Source organism: Nerophis ophidion, linkage group LG12 (genome assembly GCF_033978795.1).
Source record: "Nerophis ophidion isolate RoL-2023_Sa linkage group LG12, RoL_Noph_v1.0, whole genome shotgun sequence".
Taxonomy (NCBI): Eukaryota; Metazoa; Chordata; class Actinopteri; order Syngnathiformes; family Syngnathidae; genus Nerophis; species Nerophis ophidion.
The window spans coordinates 61574428-61594482 of NC_084622.1; the positions used below are offsets into that span (position 1 = coordinate 61574428).

Consider the following 20055-nt stretch of genomic DNA (forward strand, 5'->3'; position numbering starts at 1 on the left):
TTTGGTTTGTGAAAAAGTTATTTAAAACATTTTAAAGGCCATGGTTGTCAAACAGTTTAGTTTATTATTTATTTGGTCAGTGGTCAACAAAATAAACACACAGTTTTACATCAATAAATTCATCAATTGTACATAGAACATATTTAAAAAAATATATATATATATAAATAAAGACATGCACCTGGGGATAGGTTGATTGGCAACACTAAATTGGCCCTAGTGTGTGAATGTGAGTGTGAATGTTGTCTGTCTATCTGTGTTGGCCCTGCGATGAGGTGGCGACTTGTCCAGGGTGTACCCTGCCTTCCGCCCGATTGTAGCTGAGATAGGCGCCAGCGCCCCCCGCGACCCTGAAAGGGAATAAGCGGTAGAAAATGGATGGATGGATGGATAAGGGCGGCATGGCGTAGTGCGTAGAGCGGCCGTGCCAGAAATCTGAGGGTTGCAGGTTCGCTTCCCACCTATTGACATCAAAGTCACTGCCGTTGTGTCCTTGGGCAGGACACTTCACCCTTTGCCCCCGGTGCCGCTCACACAGGTTAATGAATGATGAATGAATGACAGGTGGTGGTCGGAGGGGCCGTAGGTGCAAACTGGCAGCCACGCTTCTGTCAGTCTACTGATGTAGCTTACCACCACCTATGTGTGAATGAATGATGAATGACTGATTGGTGGTGGTCGGAGGGGCCGTAGGTGCAAACTGGCAGCCACGCTTCTGTCAGTCTACTGATGTAGCTTACCACCACCTATGTGTGAATGAATGAATGATTGGTGGTGGTCGGAGGGGCCGTAGGTGCAAACTGGCAGCCACGCTTCTGTCAGTCTACTGATGTAGCTTACCACCACCTATGTGTGAATGAATGAATGATTGGTGGTGGTCGGAGGGGCCGTAGGTGCAAACTGGCAGCCACGCTTCCGTCAGTCTACTGATGTAGCTTACCACCACCTATGTGTGAATGAATGAATGATTGGTGGTGGTCGGAGGGGCCGTAGGTGCAAACTGGCAGCCACGCTTCTGTCAGTCTACTGATGTAGCTTACCACCACCTATGTGTGAATGAATGAATGATTGGTGGTGGTCGGAGGGGCCGTAGGTGCAAACTGGCAGCCACGCTTCCGTCAGTCTACTGATGTAGCTTACCACCACCTATGTGTGAATGAATGATGAATGACTGATTGGTGGTGGTCGGAGGGGCCGTAGGTGCAAACTGGCAGCCACGCTTCTGTCAGTCTACTGATGTAGCTTACCACCACCTATGTGGGAATGAATGAATGATTGGTGGTGGTCGGAGGGGCCGTAGGTGCAAACTGGCAGCCACGCTTCTGTCAGTCTACTGATGTAGCTTACCACCACCTATGTGTGAATGAATGAATGATTGGTGGTGGTCGGAAGGGCCGTAGGTGCAAACTGGCAGCCACGCTTCCGTCAGTCTACTGATGTAGCTTACCACCACCTATGTGTGAATGAATGAATGATTGGTGGTGGTCGGAGGGGCCGTAGGTGCAAACTGGCAGCCACGCTTCTGTCAGTCTACTGATGTAGCTTACCACCACCTATGTGTGAATGAATGAATGATTGGTGGTGGTCGGAGGGGCCGTAGGTGCAAACTGGCAGCCACGCTTCCGTCAGTCTACTGATGTAGCTTACCACCACCTATGTGTGAATGAATGATGAATGACTGATTGGTGGTGGTCGGAGGGGCCGTAGGTGCAAACTGGCAGCCACGCTTCTGTCAGTCTACTGATGTAGCTTACCACCACCTATGTGTGAATGAATGAATGATTGGTGGTGGTCGGAGGGGCCGTAGGTGCAAATTGGCAGCCACGCTTCCGTCAGTCTACTGATGTAGCTTACCACCACCACCACCACCACCACTAGCAGCAAACTGGCAGCCACGCTTCCGTCAGTCTACCCCAGGGCAGCTGTGGCTACAGATGTAGCTTACCCCCACCATCGTGTGAATGAATGATGGCTTCCCACTTCTCTGTGAGCGCTTTGAGTATCTAACAATAGAAAAGCGCGATATAAATCTAATCCATTATTATTATTATTATTATTATTATTATTATTATATAATATACAGTAGTTCAGGGTGCACTCCGCCTTTGCCTGAATTCAGCACCCCCGCGACCTTGAAAGGGACAAGCGGTAGAAAATGGATGGATGGATGGATATATATATATTTATTTTTTTTTCACTTGGGACTTCCTGTGGGCTGGATTGTGGACGCTGGCAGGTGGACCACAGCCTGTGGGCCGTACTTTGGGGAACATTTGTGTAAACATCCATCCATCCATCCATCCATCCATCCATTTTTTACCGCTTGTCCCTATCTCAGCTGCATTCGGGCGGTAAGCGGGGTACACCCTGGACAAGTCGCCACCTCATCGCAGGGCCCCTTGTTTAAACATTTGAAAATTAAAAATGCATTTGTATTGGAAAATATTTCATTTGATGCTGTTAATTAATGACACATACATTGTATTTCATTGTATGGCTAGTAATATTGAGTATGACATCATCAACATTGGTTAACAGTATTTAGTATGACATCATCAACATTGGTTAATAGTATTGAGTATGACATCATCAACATTGGTTAACAGTATTGAGTATGACATCATCAACATTGGTTAACAGTATTGAGTATGACATCATCAACATTGGTTAATAGTATTGAGTATGACATCATCAACATTGGTTAATAGTATTGAGTATTACATCATCAACATTGGTTATAGTATTGAGTATGACATCATCAACATTGGTTAACAGTATTGAGTATGACATCATCAACATTGGTTAATAGTATTTAGTATGACATCATCAACATTGGTTAATAGTATTGAGTATGACATCATCAACATTGGTTAATAGTATTGAGTATGACATCATCAACATTGGTTAATAGTATTGAGTATGACATCATCAACATTGGTTAATAGTATTGAGTATGACATCATCAACATTGGTTATAGTATTGAGTATGACATCATCAACATTGGTTAACAGTATCGAGTATGACATCATCAACATTGGTTAATAGTATTGAGTATGACATCATCAACATTGGTTAATAGTATTGAGTATGACATCATCAACATTCGTTAATAGTATTGAGTATGACATCATCAACATTGGTTAATAGTATTGAGTATGACATCATCAACATTGGTTAATAGTATTGAGTATTACATCATCAACATTGGTTATAGTATTGAGTATGACATCATCAACATTGGTTAACAGTATTGAGTATGACATCATCAACATTGGTTAATAGTATTGAGTATGACATCATCAACATTGGTTAATAGTATTGAGTATTACATCATCAACATGGGTTGACAGTATTGAGTATGACATCATCAACATGGGTTAACAGTATTGAGTATGACATCATCAACATTGGTTAACAGTATTGAGTATGACATCATCAACATGGGTTAACAGTATTGAGTATGACATCATCAACATGGGTTAACAGTATTGAGTATGACATCATCAACATGGGTTAACAGTATTGAGTATGACATCATCAACATGGGTTAACAGTATTGAGTATGACATCATCAACATTGGTTAATAGTATTGAGTATGACATCATCAACATTCGTTAACAGTATTGAGTATGACATCATCAACATGGGTTAACAGTATTGAGTATGACATCATCAACATGGGTTAACAGTATTGAGTATGACATCATCAACATGGGTTAACAGTATTGAGTATGACATCATCAACATGGGTTAACAGTATTGAGTATGACATCATCAACATGGGTTAACAGTATTGAGTATGACATCATCAACATGGGTTAACAGTAGGCCCTGCGATGAGGTGGCGACTTGTCCAGGGTGTACCCCGCCTTCCGCCCGATTGTAGCTGAGATAGGCGCCAGCGCCCCCCGCGACCCCAAAAGGGAATAAGCGGTAGAAAATGGATGGATGGATGGGTTAACAGTATTGAGTATGACATCATCAACATTGGTTAATAGTATTGAGTATGACATCATCAACATTTGTTAACAGTATTGAGTATGACATCATCAACATGGGTTAACAGTATTGAGTATGACATCATCAACATGGGTTAACAGTATTGAGTATGACATCATCAACATGGGTTAACAGTATTGAGTATGACATAATCAAGATGGGTTAACAGTATTGAGTATGACATCATCAACATGGGTTAACAGTATTGAGTATGACATAATCAAGATGGGTTAACAGTATTGAGTATGACATCATCAACATGGGTTAACAGTATTGAGTATGACATCATCAAGATGCATGTGTCGGCAGCACATCAAGCCGCGTCCAGGCTCACTCCCGCCACGTTGGTTGTCGCGCGCGTGTCGCATTCTCTCGCGCGCGCTCGCGTGATGTTTGTGCTGAGGAGGCGGGAAAATGGCGTCCCCGCACACGGCTGATCTGTGAGCAGACATCGGCTAACATCGCGGCTGGCAGCGGCGACCTCCGCCGGAGAGGGCTGGGGGGCTTCTCGGTCCCGGCAGCGAGCCCAACTCGCCGCTGGACGTCTTAGAAGCAGCGCCTCCTCCATTTTGTTGGCAGTAAGTAGAAGATGTTGTCATTAGCATGTGTGCTAACTAGTTAGCGTGGGGGCGTAGTCTGCTGGAGGAAAACAACCAAAGGAGGGAAGAAAAGGACGCCTGTGTTACAACTGTTCTTTTCTCTGGCATGTTTACAGCCGGCCTGGAGCTTTAGCACATCCTCCTTAAGCGTCCACACACAAATGACACCTTTTATATTGGCGTAGTGTTAGCTTGTAAGCTAACCTGCTACTGACACTAGCAACCAGAGCAAATGATTATGTTTTCAACATCAATGGCCGAACAAAGTGTTTATTTCCTCACCGACACAGTCTCGCCAGCCTCACGCCTCACTAGTTCTTGTCTGAACTTGGCGACCCTCATGCTAACTGAAATCAACTGTTTCTGTCCCTCGGTTGTGGGATTGGCGGCTTGTTAAAAACACTTCAAACAAACATAAAGTCACGCACTTGCAATTCTGCACATGCCACTTAAAGCCACAGGCTGGTGGTGCAATTCTGCACATGCCACTTAAAGCCACAGGCTGGTGGTGCAATTCTGCACTTGCCACTTAAAGCCACAGGCTGGTGCAATTCTGCACTTGCCACTTAAAGCCACAGGCTGGTGGTGCAATTCTGCACTTGCCACTTAAAGCCACAGGCTGGTGGTGCAATTCTGCACTTGCCACTTAAAGCCACAGGCTGATGGTGCAATTCTGCACTTGCCACTTAAAGCCACAGGCTGGTGGTGCAATTCTGCACTTGTGCCTTAAAGCCACAGGCTGGTGGTGCAATTCTGCACTTGCCACTTAAAGCCACAGGCTGGTGCAATTCTGCACTTGCCACTTAAAGCCACGGGCTGGTGGTGCAATTCTGCACTTGCCACTTAAAGCCACAGGCTGGTGGTGCAATTCTGCACATGCCACTTAAAGCCACAGGCTGGTGGTGCAATTCTGCACATGCCACTTAAAGCCACAGGCTGGTGCAATTCTGCACTTGCCACTTAAAGCCACAGGCTGGTGGTGCAATTCTGCACTTGCCACTTAAAGCCACAGGCTGGTGCAATTCTGCACTTGCCACTTAAAGCCGCAGGCTGGTGGTGCAATTCTGCACTTGCCACTTAAAGCCACAGGCTGGTGCAATTCTGCACTTGCCACTTAAAGCCACAGGCTGGTGGTGCAATTCTGCACTTGCCACTTAAAGCCACAGGCTGGTGGTGCAATTCTGCACTTGCCACTTAAAGCCACAGGCTGATGGTGCAATTCTGCACTTGCCACTTAAAGCCACAGGCTGGTGGTGCAATTCTGCACTTGTGCCTTAAAGCCACAGGCTGGTGGTGCAATTCTGCACTTGCCACTTAAAGCCACAGGCTGGTGCAATTCTGCACTTGCCACTTAAAGCCACGGGCTGGTGGTGCAATTCTGCACTTGCCACTTAAAGCCACAGGCTGGTGGTGCAATTCTGCACTTGCCACTTAAAGCCACAGGCTGGTGTCATTCTGCACTTGCCACTTAAAGCCACAGGCTGGTGCAATTCTGCACTTGCCACTTAAAGCCACAGGCTGGTGCAATTCTGCACTTGCCACTTAAAGCCACAGGCTGGTGCAATTCTGCACTTGCCACTTAAAGCCACAGGCTGGTGCAATTCTGCACTTGCCACTTAAAGCCACAGGCTGGTGGTGCAATTCTGCACTTGCCACTTAAAGCCACAGGCTGGTGCAATTCTGCACTTGCCACTTAAAGCCACAGGCTGGTGCAATTCTGCACTTGCCACTTAAAGCCACAGGCTGGTGCAATTCTGCACTTGCCACTTAAAGCCACAGGCTGGTGGTGCAATTCTGCACTTGCCACTTAAAGCCACAGGCTGGTGGTGCAATTCTGCACTTGCCACTTAAAGCCACAGGCTGGTGCAATTCTGCACTTGCCCCTTAAAGCCACAGGCTGGTGGTGCAATTCTGCACTTGCCACTTAAAGCCACAGGCTGGTGGTGCAATTCTGCACTTGCCACTTAAAGCCACAGGCTGATGGTGCAATTCTGCACTTGCCACTTAAAGCCACAGGCTGGTGGTGCAATTCTGCACTTGCCACTTAAAGCCACAGCCTGGTGCAATTCTGCCTGACTTCCCCCCACGCTGACAGCCATGTGAGGGAATGTTGACATCCCGCTGACAGGCGGGCTACCTCCTCCTATTCTCTTCTATTTTCAGATGTGCGCTCATGACAAACTACAACTATGTAACCTACCATCACTTAGTTGTGTGCATGTCCCAAATAAATCATTGCCATAACCTTATGTGCATTAATAAAAGTAGTTTAAGCCATACTTGCCAACCTTGAGACCTCAGAATTAGGGAGATATTCAAAGGGCCTGCTGGAGTGTGTGTGTGTATGTATGTATGTATGTATGTATGTATGTATGTATGTATGTATGTATATATATATATATATATATATATATATATATATATGTATGTATATGTATGTGTGTATATGTATGTATATGTATGTATATGTATGTGTGTATATATATATATATATATATATATGTATGTGTGTGTATATATATATATATGTATGTATATATGTGTGTATATATATATGTATGTATATATATATATATATGTATGTATGTATATACATGTATGTATATATATATGTATGTATGTATACATATATGTATGTATATATATATGTATGTATGTATACATATATCTATGTATATATATGTATGTATGTATACATATATCTATGTATATATATGTATGTATGTATACATATATGTATGTATATATATGTATGTATGTATGTATACATATATGTATGTATATATATGTATGTATGTATACATATATCTATGTATATATATGTATGTATGTATACATATATGTATGTATATATATGTATGTATGTATACATATATGTATGTATATATATGTATGTATGTATACATATATGTATGTATATATATATATGTATGTATGTATACATGTATGTATGTATATATATATGTATGTATGTATACATATATGTATGTATATATATATATATATGTATGTATGTGTACATATATGTATGTATGTATACATATATGTATGTATGTATACATATATGTATGTATGTATACATATATGTATGTATATATATGTATGTATATATACATATATGTATGTATATATATGTATATATATGTATGTATATGTATATATATTTATGTGTATATATATATACATATATGTGTGTGTATATATATGTGTGTATATCTATTTATGTGTGTGTATATATATATGTATGTATATATATATATGTATGTGTATACATGTATGTGTATATATAAATATATTTATTTATAAATATATATGTAAGTATGTATATATATATGTATGTATGTATATATGTATGGATATATGTATGTATGTATGTATATATATATATACTTATATATGTATGTATATATATCTATGTATGTATGTATGTATATATATATATATATATATATATATATATATATACTTATATATATATGTATACATATATATATAAAAAATATATATATATGTATGTATATATATATATATACATATACATCCAAAAATTTTGGTTCGGTACGTACCTCGGTTTAGAGGTCACGGTTCAGTTCATTTTCGGTACAGTAAGAAAACAACAAAATATAAATTTTTTGGGTTAATTATTTACCAAATTTGTAAACAATGGCTTTATTCTTTTAACATTGGGAACACTATTAATAATTCTGCCCACATTAATCCACATTAAATTGCCTCAAATTTTGCTCAGATTAAATAAATGATAAAATGATAAATGGGTTGTACTTGTATAGCGCTTTTCTACCTTCAAGGTACTCAAAGCTCTTTGACACTACTTCCACATTTACCCATTCACACACACATTCACACACTGATGGAGGGAGCTGCCATGCAAGGCGCAAACCAGCACCCATCAGGAGCAAGGGTGAAGTGTCTTGCTCAGGACACAACGGACGTGACGAGGTTGGTACTAGGTGGGATTTGAACCAGGGACCCTCGGGTTGCGCACAGCCACTCTTCCACTGCGCCACGCCGTCCCTATATAAATAGAATGACAAAACTTTTCTTCGACATATGAAAAGTGCAACAATAAACCGTTTCAAGTCAACTCATCATGCTTAATTTATTACAGCATTTGGGAAGCCTGTAGTTGATTTTTATTATGTAAATGCTATATTTTTATCAAAATGTGACAGCCGGGACCCTGCCATTCAAAGCTTCTCTGTCCGTAAAACACGCACACACATCCCATAATGAGCTAACTTTAAGCTAAAAGCTCTGAATACGCACTGCTGATTGGCTGTTACCGATATTTATGTAACCAATCAGATGTTTGTGTGGGTGGGACAATTCTGGGTGCTGAGACAGAGGAAGAAGAAGCAAAGCAGCTTGTTAAGACTTTAGCTTAGAAACTCGTTCGGTACACCCCTGTACCGAAACGAAACCCCCGTACCGAAAAGGTTCAATACAAATATACGTACTGTTACACCCCTACCTTTTATTAATATCTCAATATTTTTAGGCCATGTCACGATACACAACATATATATATATATATATATATATATATATATATATATATATATATATATATATATATATATACACAGTATATGCAAAACAGCAGCAGGCGGCTGTGGCCTGCGGGCCGCTTCTAATACTAATCAAATATCCCGGGAGCCATCGATCATTCATTCGACCCGCGGGCCTTGACTTGGACACATAGACAGTAGATGGAGCCTGTGTTCCACTAGTTTAAGAATCACTGGCCAATGGAAAATTAGGACCAAGAGAAAAAAATATATAAATGTTAACTTTTGTATTTCACATGTAAACTTACTTTGTTTATAATCCCCTCAGCTATCAAGGCTGAAAGGAAATGGTAAAACAATTATTGCAAAGAACATTCTAAAATCACAATAAACACTTACCAATGACCTCTTTAAATGACGGTGCAAAAATAAGGAATATGTCAACTATTTAAAGAGTAACAACATAGTGCAAAATGTTAAAATGTAAACATAGACAAACCTAAGAAGAATATTTTTTGCAGGTTTACTGCCGGGAAGTTACATGGTCTATGTATCGTTTAATTTGGTCCGTTATTCTTATTGAAGTATAGAAATTAATTTATGTAAGGCATTTATTTAAATATTATTGGACAAAATTATTATTTTAAACTTGCAAATGTGTTATATTGTTTATTATATCTCTACAGTCCTGCACTTTAGTTCCTACCTGTTGTTTTTGTACATCCGAATAGGGAACAGACGAGTGTTGTAAAGAATTGCTGTGCGTGGCGAATAACTATGGTCTGTTTGAAAAAAATCTAAAAAACTGACAAGTCTGGTGGTGACTTGATGTTTTATCCACAATTTCATTTTTCCCTTTCTTCTCACTCCAATCAACAGGAAGCATGTAAATGTAGCTGCAGAACTACTTAAAGTCGCACCCACTCTAACTCGCTCCCACTTCAAGACGTGCCCACAGGGGTGATGGCAACGCAAGTGAAGCTTTAACCAAAACATGGAAAACTGGGGTCAGGTTGGGGTTAGAGTGTTTATAATCGGCCATAAAAGCAATTCATTCACCAAGCAATGCTGCATTGTATTATGGCTGGGCGATGTGGCCTTTTTTTAATATCTCAAAATTTTTAGGCCATGTCACCATACAGCATATATATCTCCATATTGTGCCTTAGCCTTGAATGAACACTTGATGCATATAATGACAGCAGTATGATGATTCTATGTGTCTACATTCAAACACATACTGCATTCATATATGCTACTTTTAAACTTTCATGCAGAGAGGGAAATCACAACTAAAAGTGTATTTATGAAACAGTTACTAAGCAGTGGCACAAACATTCATGTCATTTCCAAAACAGAAAGTGCAAGATTGTCAGAGACATTTTAAAACAAGCTATGAGTGCACTTTTGTGCATGATGTCACTAAGATGACATATCAAAACAACACTAAATTAAAGTGTACTTTTTGTACAGAACGCCACTACAATGTTTTAAAACAAATAAAGTGCACTTTTGTGCATGATGTCACACAAGATGTTTCAAAAACTGTCTAATAAAAATGAGCTGCATAATACGAAATCAAATAGTGTATGTCCTTCGCTATGTGGTAGGTTCCTGCGGACGTTATCTCCTTCTGTTGACAATTTTTTTCGTACGGTGTTGATCTGAAAATGGTGAGGATGTGCAGGTTGCTTTGGCATTTTCTTGGGTGTGGCACCAAACGGAGATGTTGACACTCAGAGTTTCAAGCACTCTTCATTCTCTAGTGGGTTACTTATCAAATGATGCTACACATAAGTAGTGCCGCTACTTTTTGTAGCAACGCTTTTGCCGCATACTTAACATATTACGGTTGTCTGTTCAACATCTTCCCGCTTGAAGTCAAGCCACCGCCAGACGATGGACCCCCAGCTGTTTTTCTTGGGAATTAAATATTCTTCCTCCATTTGTTACCAGATTGGCACCTTCTTTCTCTCGTATTACCACCCGCACAGCTCCGCCTACACCTGCCACATATGTTGGCTGCCACAGCTAACTTTACCTTTGCTACATTCCTCTCTGCTCAGCGAAGGCGTATGATGTTGCACGCGTGACAGTATGTGACGTCTTGTTTTATATCTCTGTCAGAAGGAGAGGCAAGAAAGAGTGAGAAGAGCCTGCAGTGTAATGCCCGCAGCTAAAAACAACTGCGTGAGAAGATATTTACCCAATACTCACAAAATAGTCATTTTCTATATCGCACAGAGACAAACCCACAATATATCGAATATAGCCCTACCTTGTATTAGCCATCTTGGATCACGTTACACATCAAGTGTCCACTCTTGTGTTGTCACTGCCACTGTGGGCATGTCTTTAAAACACACTTCTCTTCCGTTGTCCTCACTCTTGTGGGCGCGACTTAGGAGAATTAAAAGTGGGCGCAACTCAAAAGTAGGCGCGACTTAAGAGTGGGTGGAACTTAAGGGTTTGATTGATTGATTGATACTTTTATTAGTAGATTGCACAGTTCAGTACATATTTCGTACAATTGACCACTAAATGGTAACACCCCAATAAGTTTTTCAACTTGTTTAAGTCGGGGTCCACGTTAATCAATTAATGGTACAAATATATACTATCAGCATAACACAGTCATCACACAGGTTAATCATCATAGTACATACAGTGGGGCAAAAAAAGTATTTAGTCAGCTAGCGATTGTGCAAGTTCTCCCACTTCAAAGGATGACAGAGGTCTGTAATTTTCATCATAGGTACACTTCAACTGTGACAGACAGAATGTGGGGGAAAAAATCCAGGAATTCGTTCTTTGGTTGACCTTTTTGATGACCTTGGTTGCCAATTTTTCACAGGAAAGATTAGCCTCTAGAATGGAACCTAGGTAGGTGATCTCATCTTTCCTGGTGATAACAATGTCACCCACTTTTATAGTGAAGTCACTGACTTTAAGAAGGTTGATGTGGGACCCAAAAAGGATGGATTCTGTTTTACCTAAGTGTATGGATAGCTTGTTGTCAGCGAGCCAGGTGCAAATATTAAGGAGTTCAGCACTGAGCATTTGTTCCACCTGTGACTTGTCCTTGCCGGATACCAGCAGGGCCGAGTCATCCGCAAACAGGAACAATTCACAGTGGCATGCTGATGGCATGTCATTCACATATATTAGGAACAGTAAAGGTCCTAGTATACTGCCTTGGGGGACTCTACAGCTTACTGAGAGGTGGGGACACCTCTACCACCTGTTTCCTCCCCTCCTACTCAGTGGCCTAGTGGTTAGAGTGTCTGCCCTGAGATCGGTAGGTTGTGAGTTCATATCCCGGCTGAGTCATTCCAAAGACTATAAAAATGGGAGCCATTACCTCCCTGCTTGGCACTCAGCATTAGGGGCTGGAATTGGGGGTTAAATCAACATAAATGATTCCCGGGTGTGGCACCGCTGCTGCCCACTGCGTGATCAAGGGTGATGGGTCAAATGCAGAGAATAATTTCGCCACATCTAGTATGTGTGTGACAATCATTGGTACTTTAACTTTAACTTTTAAGATTGCATCCAGCTCCATGAGATTTTATCCAATCCGATTGCTCTGAGCTTATCCAACAGTATAGCGTGGTTAACTGTGTCAAAGGCCTTCTGAATTACCAGCATGACCATGCCGCAGTATTTATAATGTCCAGCATGACCATGCCGCAGTATTTATAATGTCCAGCATGACCATGCCGCAGTATTTATAATGTCCAGCATGACCATGCCGCAGTATTTATAATGTCCAGCATGACCATGCCGCAGTATTTATAATGTACAGCATGACCATGCCGCAGTATTTATAATGTCCAGCATGACCATGCCGCAGTATTTATAATGTCCAGCATGACCATGCCGCAGTATTTATAATGTACAGCATGACCATGCCGCAGTATTTATAATGTCCAGCATGACCATGCCGCAGTATTTATAATGTCCAGCATGACCATGCCGCAGTATTTATAATGTCCAGCATGACCATGCCGCAGTATTTATAATGTCCAGCATGACCATGCCGCAGTATTTATAATGTCCAGCATGACCATGCCGCAGTATTTATAATGTCCAGCATGACCATGCCGCAGTATTTATAATGTCCAGCATGACCATGCCGCAGTATTTATAATGTCCAGCATGTCCAGCAGTATTTATAATGTCCAGCATGACCATGCCGCAGTATTTATAATGTCCAGCATGACCATGCCGCAGTATTTATAATGTCCAGCATGACCATGCCGCAGTATTTATAATGTCCAGCATGACCATGCCGCAGTATTTATAATGTCCAGCATGACCATGCCGCAGTATTTATAATGTCCAGCATGTCCAGAATGACCATGCCGCAGTATTTATAATGTCCAGCATGACCATGCCGCAGTATTTATAATCTCCAGCATGACCATGCCGCAGTATTTATAATGTCCAGCATGACCATGCCGCAGTATTTATAATGTCCAGCATGACCATGCCGCAGTATTTATAATGTCCAGCATGACCATGCCGCAGTATTTATAATGTCCAGCATGTCCAGCAGTATTTATAATGTCCAGCATGACCATGCCGCAGTATTTATAATGTCCAGCATGACCATGCCGCAGTATTTATAATGTCCAGCATGACCATGCCGCAGTATTTATAATGTCCAGCATGATCATGCCGCAGTATTTATAATGTCCAGCATGACCATGCCGCAGTATTTATAATGTCCAGCATGTCCAGCAGTATTTATAATGTCCAGCATGACCATGCCGCAGTATTTATAATGTCCAGCATGACCATGCCGCAGTATTTATAATGTCCAGCATGACCATGCCGCAGTATTTATAATGTCCAGCATGACCATGCCGCAGTATTTATAATGTCCAGCATGACCTTGCCGCAGTATTTATAATGTCCAGCATGACCATGCCGCAGTATTTATAATGTCCAGCATGACCATGCCGCAGTATTTATAATGTCCAGCATGACCATGCCGCAGTATTTATAATGTCCAGCATGACCATGCCGCAGTATTTCTAATGTCCAGCATGTCCAGCATGACCATGCCGCAGTATTTATAATGTCCAGCATGACCATGCCGCAGTATTTATAATGTCCAGCATGACCATGCCGCAGTATTTATAATGTCCAGCATGACCATGCCGCAGTATTTATAATGTCCAGCATGACCATGCCGCAGTATTTATAATGTCCAGCATGACCATGCCGCAGTATTTATAATGTCCAGCATGACCATGCCGCAGTATTTATAATGTCCAGCATGTCCAGCAGTATTTATAATGTCCAGCATGACCATGCCGCAGTATTTATAATGTCCAGCATGACCATGCCGCAGTATTTATAATGTCCAGCATGACCATGCCGCAGTATTTATAATGTCCAGCATGACCATGCCGCAGTATTTATAATGTCCAGCATGTCCAGCAGTATTTATAATGTCCAGCATGACCATGCCGCAGTATTTATAATGTCCAGCATGACCATGCCGCAGTATTTCTAATGTCCAGCATGACCATGCCGCAGTATTTCTAATGTCCAGCATGACCATGCCGCAGTATTTCTAATGTCCAGCATGACCATGCCGCAGTATTTCTAATGTCCAGCATGACCATGCCGCAGTATTTCTAATGTCCAGCATGACCATGCCGCAGTATTTATAATGTCCAGCAGTATTTGACGGCGTCCACCTCATGTTTGATGTGGTCGGTCAGATAGAGAAGACATGTGTCAGTGGAGTGCTTAGTGCTGAAGCCGGATTGGAATTTATACATTAGTTTATTAGTAGCAAGGTACCTGTTCATAAACTATTTTCTCCATTACTTTGGAAATGGAAGTGAGAATAGAAACAGGTCGGTAGTTACCAGGTTCTAATTTGCTTCCTTTTTGTATAAAGGGGGGTTACTCTTGCTAACTTGAAATCTTTGGGTACTTGGCCTTGTTTGATTGAGAGGTTTATTATGTGTGTGATTATTGGGGCAATGGTGGTTTATTATGTGTGTGATTATTGGGGCAATGGTGGTTTATTATGTGTGTGATTATTGGGGCGATGGTGGTTTATGTGTGTGATTATTGGGGCGATGGTGGTTTATTATGTGTGTGATTATTGGGGCAATGGTGGTTTATTATGTGTGTGATTATTGGAGCGATGGTGGTGGCAGAGTCCATGAGGAATCTGGAGGGGATATTGTCAAGGCCGGTGGTCTTGTTTGGGTGGAGCGCGCTCAATTTATTAAGCACCTCGTTAGCTGAGACCATTTCTAATTTGAAATTGTTGTTGATTACTCCTAGCTTTCTGTAGAAGGCTTTAATGTGTTCTACACCAAAGCGACCGGAGTGATGGGCGCGACTTTAAAGAATTAAGAGTGGGCGCGACTCAAGAGTGGGCGCCACTTTAAAGAATTCAGAGTGGGCGCAACTCAAGAGTGGGTGACACTTTAAAGAATTCAGAGTGGGCGCAACTCAAGAGTGGGCGACACTTAAGAGTGGGCGCAACTTAAGAAAATTAAGAGTGGGTGCGAATAAAGAGTGGGTGGGACTTAAAAGACTTGAGAGTGGGCGTGACTTAGGAGAATTAAGAGGGGGCACCAACTGAAAAGTACATGTAAGTGTGACTTAAGAGGGAGCGGGACTTAAAAGTGGGCGGAACATAAGAGTGGGCGCAACTTTAAATAATTAAGAGTGGGCTCGACTCAAGAGAATTCAGAGTGGGCGCGACTCAACATTGGGCATAATTCAAAAGTGGGTGCAATTTACGAGACTTACAGTGGGCGCGACTTAGGGGACTTTAGAGGGGGCAGAACTCAAAAGTGTGACTTAAGAGGGGACGGGACTTAAGTGTGGGCGCAACTTTAAATAATTAAGAATGGATGCGACACAAGAGAATTCAGAGTGGGCAAGACTTGGGGCGACTCAAGAGTGGGCGTAATTCAAAAGTGGGCGCAACTTAAGAGTGGATGTGACTTAAGAGTGGGCGCAACCTAAGAGACTTACACTGGGCGTGACTTATAGTGGGGGCGACTCAAGAGTGGGCATAATTCAAAAGTGGGCGCAACTTAAGAGTGGATGTGACTTAAGAGTGGGCGCAACCTAAGAGACTTACACTGGGCGTGACTTATAGTGGGGGCGACTCAAGAGTGGGCATAATTCAAAAGTGGGCGCAACTTAAGAGTGGATGTGACTTAAGAGTGGGCGCAACCTAAGAGACTTACACTGGGCGTGACTTATAGTGGGGGCGATTCAAGAGTGGGCATAATTCAAAAGTGGGCGCAACTTAAGAGTGGATGTGACTTAAGAGTGGGCGCAACCTAAGAGACTTACACTGGGCATGACTTATAGTGGGGGCGACTCAAGAGTGGGCATAATTCAAAAGTGGGCGTGTCTTAAGAGTGGATGTGACTTAAGAGTGGGCGCAACCTAAGAGACTTACACTGGGCGTGATTTATAGTGGGGCGACTCAAGAGTGGGCATAATTCAAAAGTGGGCGCAACTTAAGAGTGGATGTGACCTAAGAGTGGGCGCCACCTAAGAGACTTACACTGGGCGTGATTTATAGTGGGGCGACTCAAGAGTGGGCGTAATTCAAAAGTGGGCGCAACTTAAGAGTGGATGTGACTCAAGAGTGGGCGCAACCTAAGAGACTTACACTGGGCGTGACTTATAGTGGGGGCGACTCAAGAGTGGGCATAATTCAAAAGTGGGCGCAACTTAAGAGTGGATGTGACTTAAGAGTGGGCGCAACCTAAGAGACTTACACTGGGCATGACTTATAGTGGGGGCGACTCAAGAGTGGGCATAATTCAAAAGTGGGCGTGTCTTAAGAGTGGATGTGACTTAAGAGTGGGCGCAACCTAAGAGACTTACACTGGGCGTGATTTATAGTGGGGCGACTCAAGAGTGGGCATAATTCAAAAGTGGGCGCAACTTAAGAGTGGATGTGACTTAAGAGTGGGCGCAACCTAAGAGACTTACACTGGGCATGACTTATAGTGGGGGCGACTCAAGAGTGGGCATAATTCAAAAGTGGGCGCAACTTAAGAGTGGATGTGACTTAAGAGTGGGCGCAACCTAAGAGACTTACACTGGGCGTGACTTATAGTGGGGGCGACTCAAGAGTGGGCTTAATTCAAAAGTGGGCGCAACTTAAGAGTGGATGTGACCTAAGAGTGGGCGCCACCTAAGAGACTTACACTGGGCGTGATTTATAGTGGGGCGACTCAAGAGTGGGCATAATTCAAAAGTGGGCGCAACTTAAGAGTGGATGTGACTTAAGAGTGGGCGCAACCTAAGAGACTTACACTGGGCGTGACTTATAGTGGGGGCGACTCAAGAGTGGGCATAATTCAAAAGTGGGCGCAAATTAAGAGTGGATGTGACTTAAGAGTGGGCGCAACCTAAGAGACTTACACTGGGCGTGACTTATAGTGGGGGCGACTCAAGAGTGGGCATAATTTAAAAGTGGGCGCAACTTAAGAGTGGATGTGACCTAAGAGTGGGCGCCACCTAAGAGACTTACACTGGGCGTGATTTATAGTGGGGCGACTCAAGAGTGGGCATAATTCAAAAGTGGGCGCAACTTAAGAGTGGATGTGACTTAAGAGTGGGCGCAACCTAAGAGACTTACACTGGGCGTGACTTATAGTGGGGGCGACTCAAGAGTGGGCATAATTCAAAAGTGGGCGCAACTTAAGAGTGGATGTGACTTAAGAGTGGGCGCAACCTAAGAGACTTACACTGGGCGTGACTTATAGTGGGGGCGACTCAAGAGTGGGCATAATTCAAAAGTGGGCGCAACTTAAGAGTGGATGTGACTTAAGAGTGGGCGCAACCTAAGAGACTTACACTGGGCGTGACTTATAGTGGGGGCGACTCAAGAGTGGGCTTAATTCAAAAGTGAGCGCAACTTAAGAGTGGATGTGACTTAAGAGTGGGCGCAACCTAAGAGACTTACACTGGGCGTGACTTATAGTGGGGGCGACTCAAGAGTGGGCATAATTCAAAAGTGGGCGCAACTTAAGAGTGGATGTGACTTAAGAGTGGGCGCAACCTAAGAGACTTACACTGGGCGTGACTTATAGTGGGGGCGACTCAAGAGTGGGCATAATTCAAAAGTGGGCGCAACTTAAGAGTGGATGTGACCTAAGAGTGGGCGCCACCTAAGAGACTTACACTGGGCGTGATTTATAGTGGGGCGACTCAAGAGTGGGCATAATTCAAAAGTGGGCGCAACTTAAGAGTGGATGTGACTTAAGAGTGGGCGCAACCTAAGAGACTTACACTGGGCGTGACTTATAGTGGGGGCGACTCAAGAGTGGGCATAATTCAAAAGTGAGCGCAACTTAAGAGTGGATGTGACTTAAGAGTGGGCGCAACCTAAGAGACTTACACTGGGCGTGACTTATAGTGGGGACGACTCAAGAGTGGGCATAATTCAAAAGTGGGCGCAACTTAAGAGTGGATGTGACTTAAGAGTGGGCGCAACCTAAGAGACTTACACTGGGCATGACTTATAGTGGGGGCGACTCAAGAGTGGGCATAATTCAAAAGTGGGCGTGTCTTAAGAGTGGATGTGACTTAAGAGTGGGCGCAACCTAAGAGACTTACACTGGGCGTGATTTATAGTGGGGCGACTCAAGAGTGGGCATAATTCAAAAGTGGGCGCAACTTAAGAGTGGATGTGACTTAAGAGTGGGCGCAACCTAAGAGACTTACACTGGGCATGACTTATAGTGGGGGCGACTCAAGAGTGGGCTTAATTCAAAAGTGGGCGCAACTTAAGAGTGGATGTGACTTAAGAGTGGGCGCAACCTAAGAGACTTACACTGGGCGTCATTTATAGTGGGGCGACTCAAGAGTGGGCATAATTCAAAAGTGGGCGCAACTTAAGAGTGGATGTGACTTAAGAGTGGGCGCAACCTAAGAGACTTACACTGGGCGTGACTTATAGTGGGGGCGACTCAAGAGTGGGCATAATTCAAAAGTGGGCGCAACTTAAGAGTGGATGTGACTTAAGAGTGGGCGCAACCTAAGAGACTTACACTGGGCGTGACTTATAGTGGGGGCGACTCAAGAGTGGGCATAATTCAAAAGTGGGCGCAACTTAAGAGTGGATGTGACCTAAGAGTGGGCGCCACCTAAGAGACTTACACTGGGCGTGATTTATAGTGGGGCGACTCAAAAGTGGGCGCAACTTAAGAGTGGATGTGACTTAAGAGTGGGCGCAACCTAAGAGACTTACACTGGGCGTGACTTATAGTGGGGGCGACTCAAGAGTGGGCATAATTCAAAAGTGGGCGCAACTTAAGAGTGGATGTGACTTAAGAGTGGGCGCAACCTAAGAGACTTACACTGGGCGTGATTTATAGTGGGGCGACTCAAGAGTGGGCATAATTCAAAAGTGGGCGCAACTTGATTGATTTATTGATTGATTGATACTTTTATTAGTAGATTGCACAGTACAGTACATATTCCGTACAATTGACCACTAAATGGTAACACCCGAATAAGTTTTTCAACTTGTTTAAGTCGGGGTCCACGTTAATCAATTCATGGTACAAATATATACTATCAACATAATACAGTCATCACACAAGTTAATCATCATAGTATGTACATTGAATTATTTACAATCCGGGGGGTGGGATGAGGAGCTTTGGTTGATATCAGAACTTCAGTCATCAACAATTGTATCAACAGAGAAATGTGGACATTGAAACAGTGCAGGTCTTATTTAGTAGGATATGTACAGCCAGCAGAGAACATAGTGAGTTCAGATAGCATAAGAACAAGTATATACATTAGAAGTACATTTGAGTTCTTTATAATCCGGGGAGATGGGATGTGAATGGAGGAGGGTATTAGTAAAGTGTTGAAGTTGCCTGGAGGTGTTGTTTTAGAGCGGTTTTG

The 20055-nt window shown here is 42.8% G+C and overlaps 2 protein-coding genes across 2 annotated transcripts in view; one reads left to right on the forward strand and one right to left on the reverse strand.

Moving 5' to 3' along the window:
* The window catches only part of LOC133563667 (uncharacterized), a 57190-nt gene that overhangs the window by 32300 nt on the left and 4835 nt on the right, over positions 1-20055 (reverse strand). The gene's annotated exons all lie outside the window — the stretch shown is intronic.
* The window catches only part of LOC133563665 (CTD small phosphatase-like protein 2-A), a 49021-nt gene continuing 33315 nt past the window's right edge, over positions 4350-20055 (forward strand). The window contains exon 1 of the mRNA XM_061917928.1: positions 4350-4579. The gene's annotated coding sequence lies outside the window, so the exon portion shown is untranslated. The remainder of the gene's footprint in view (positions 4580-20055) is intronic.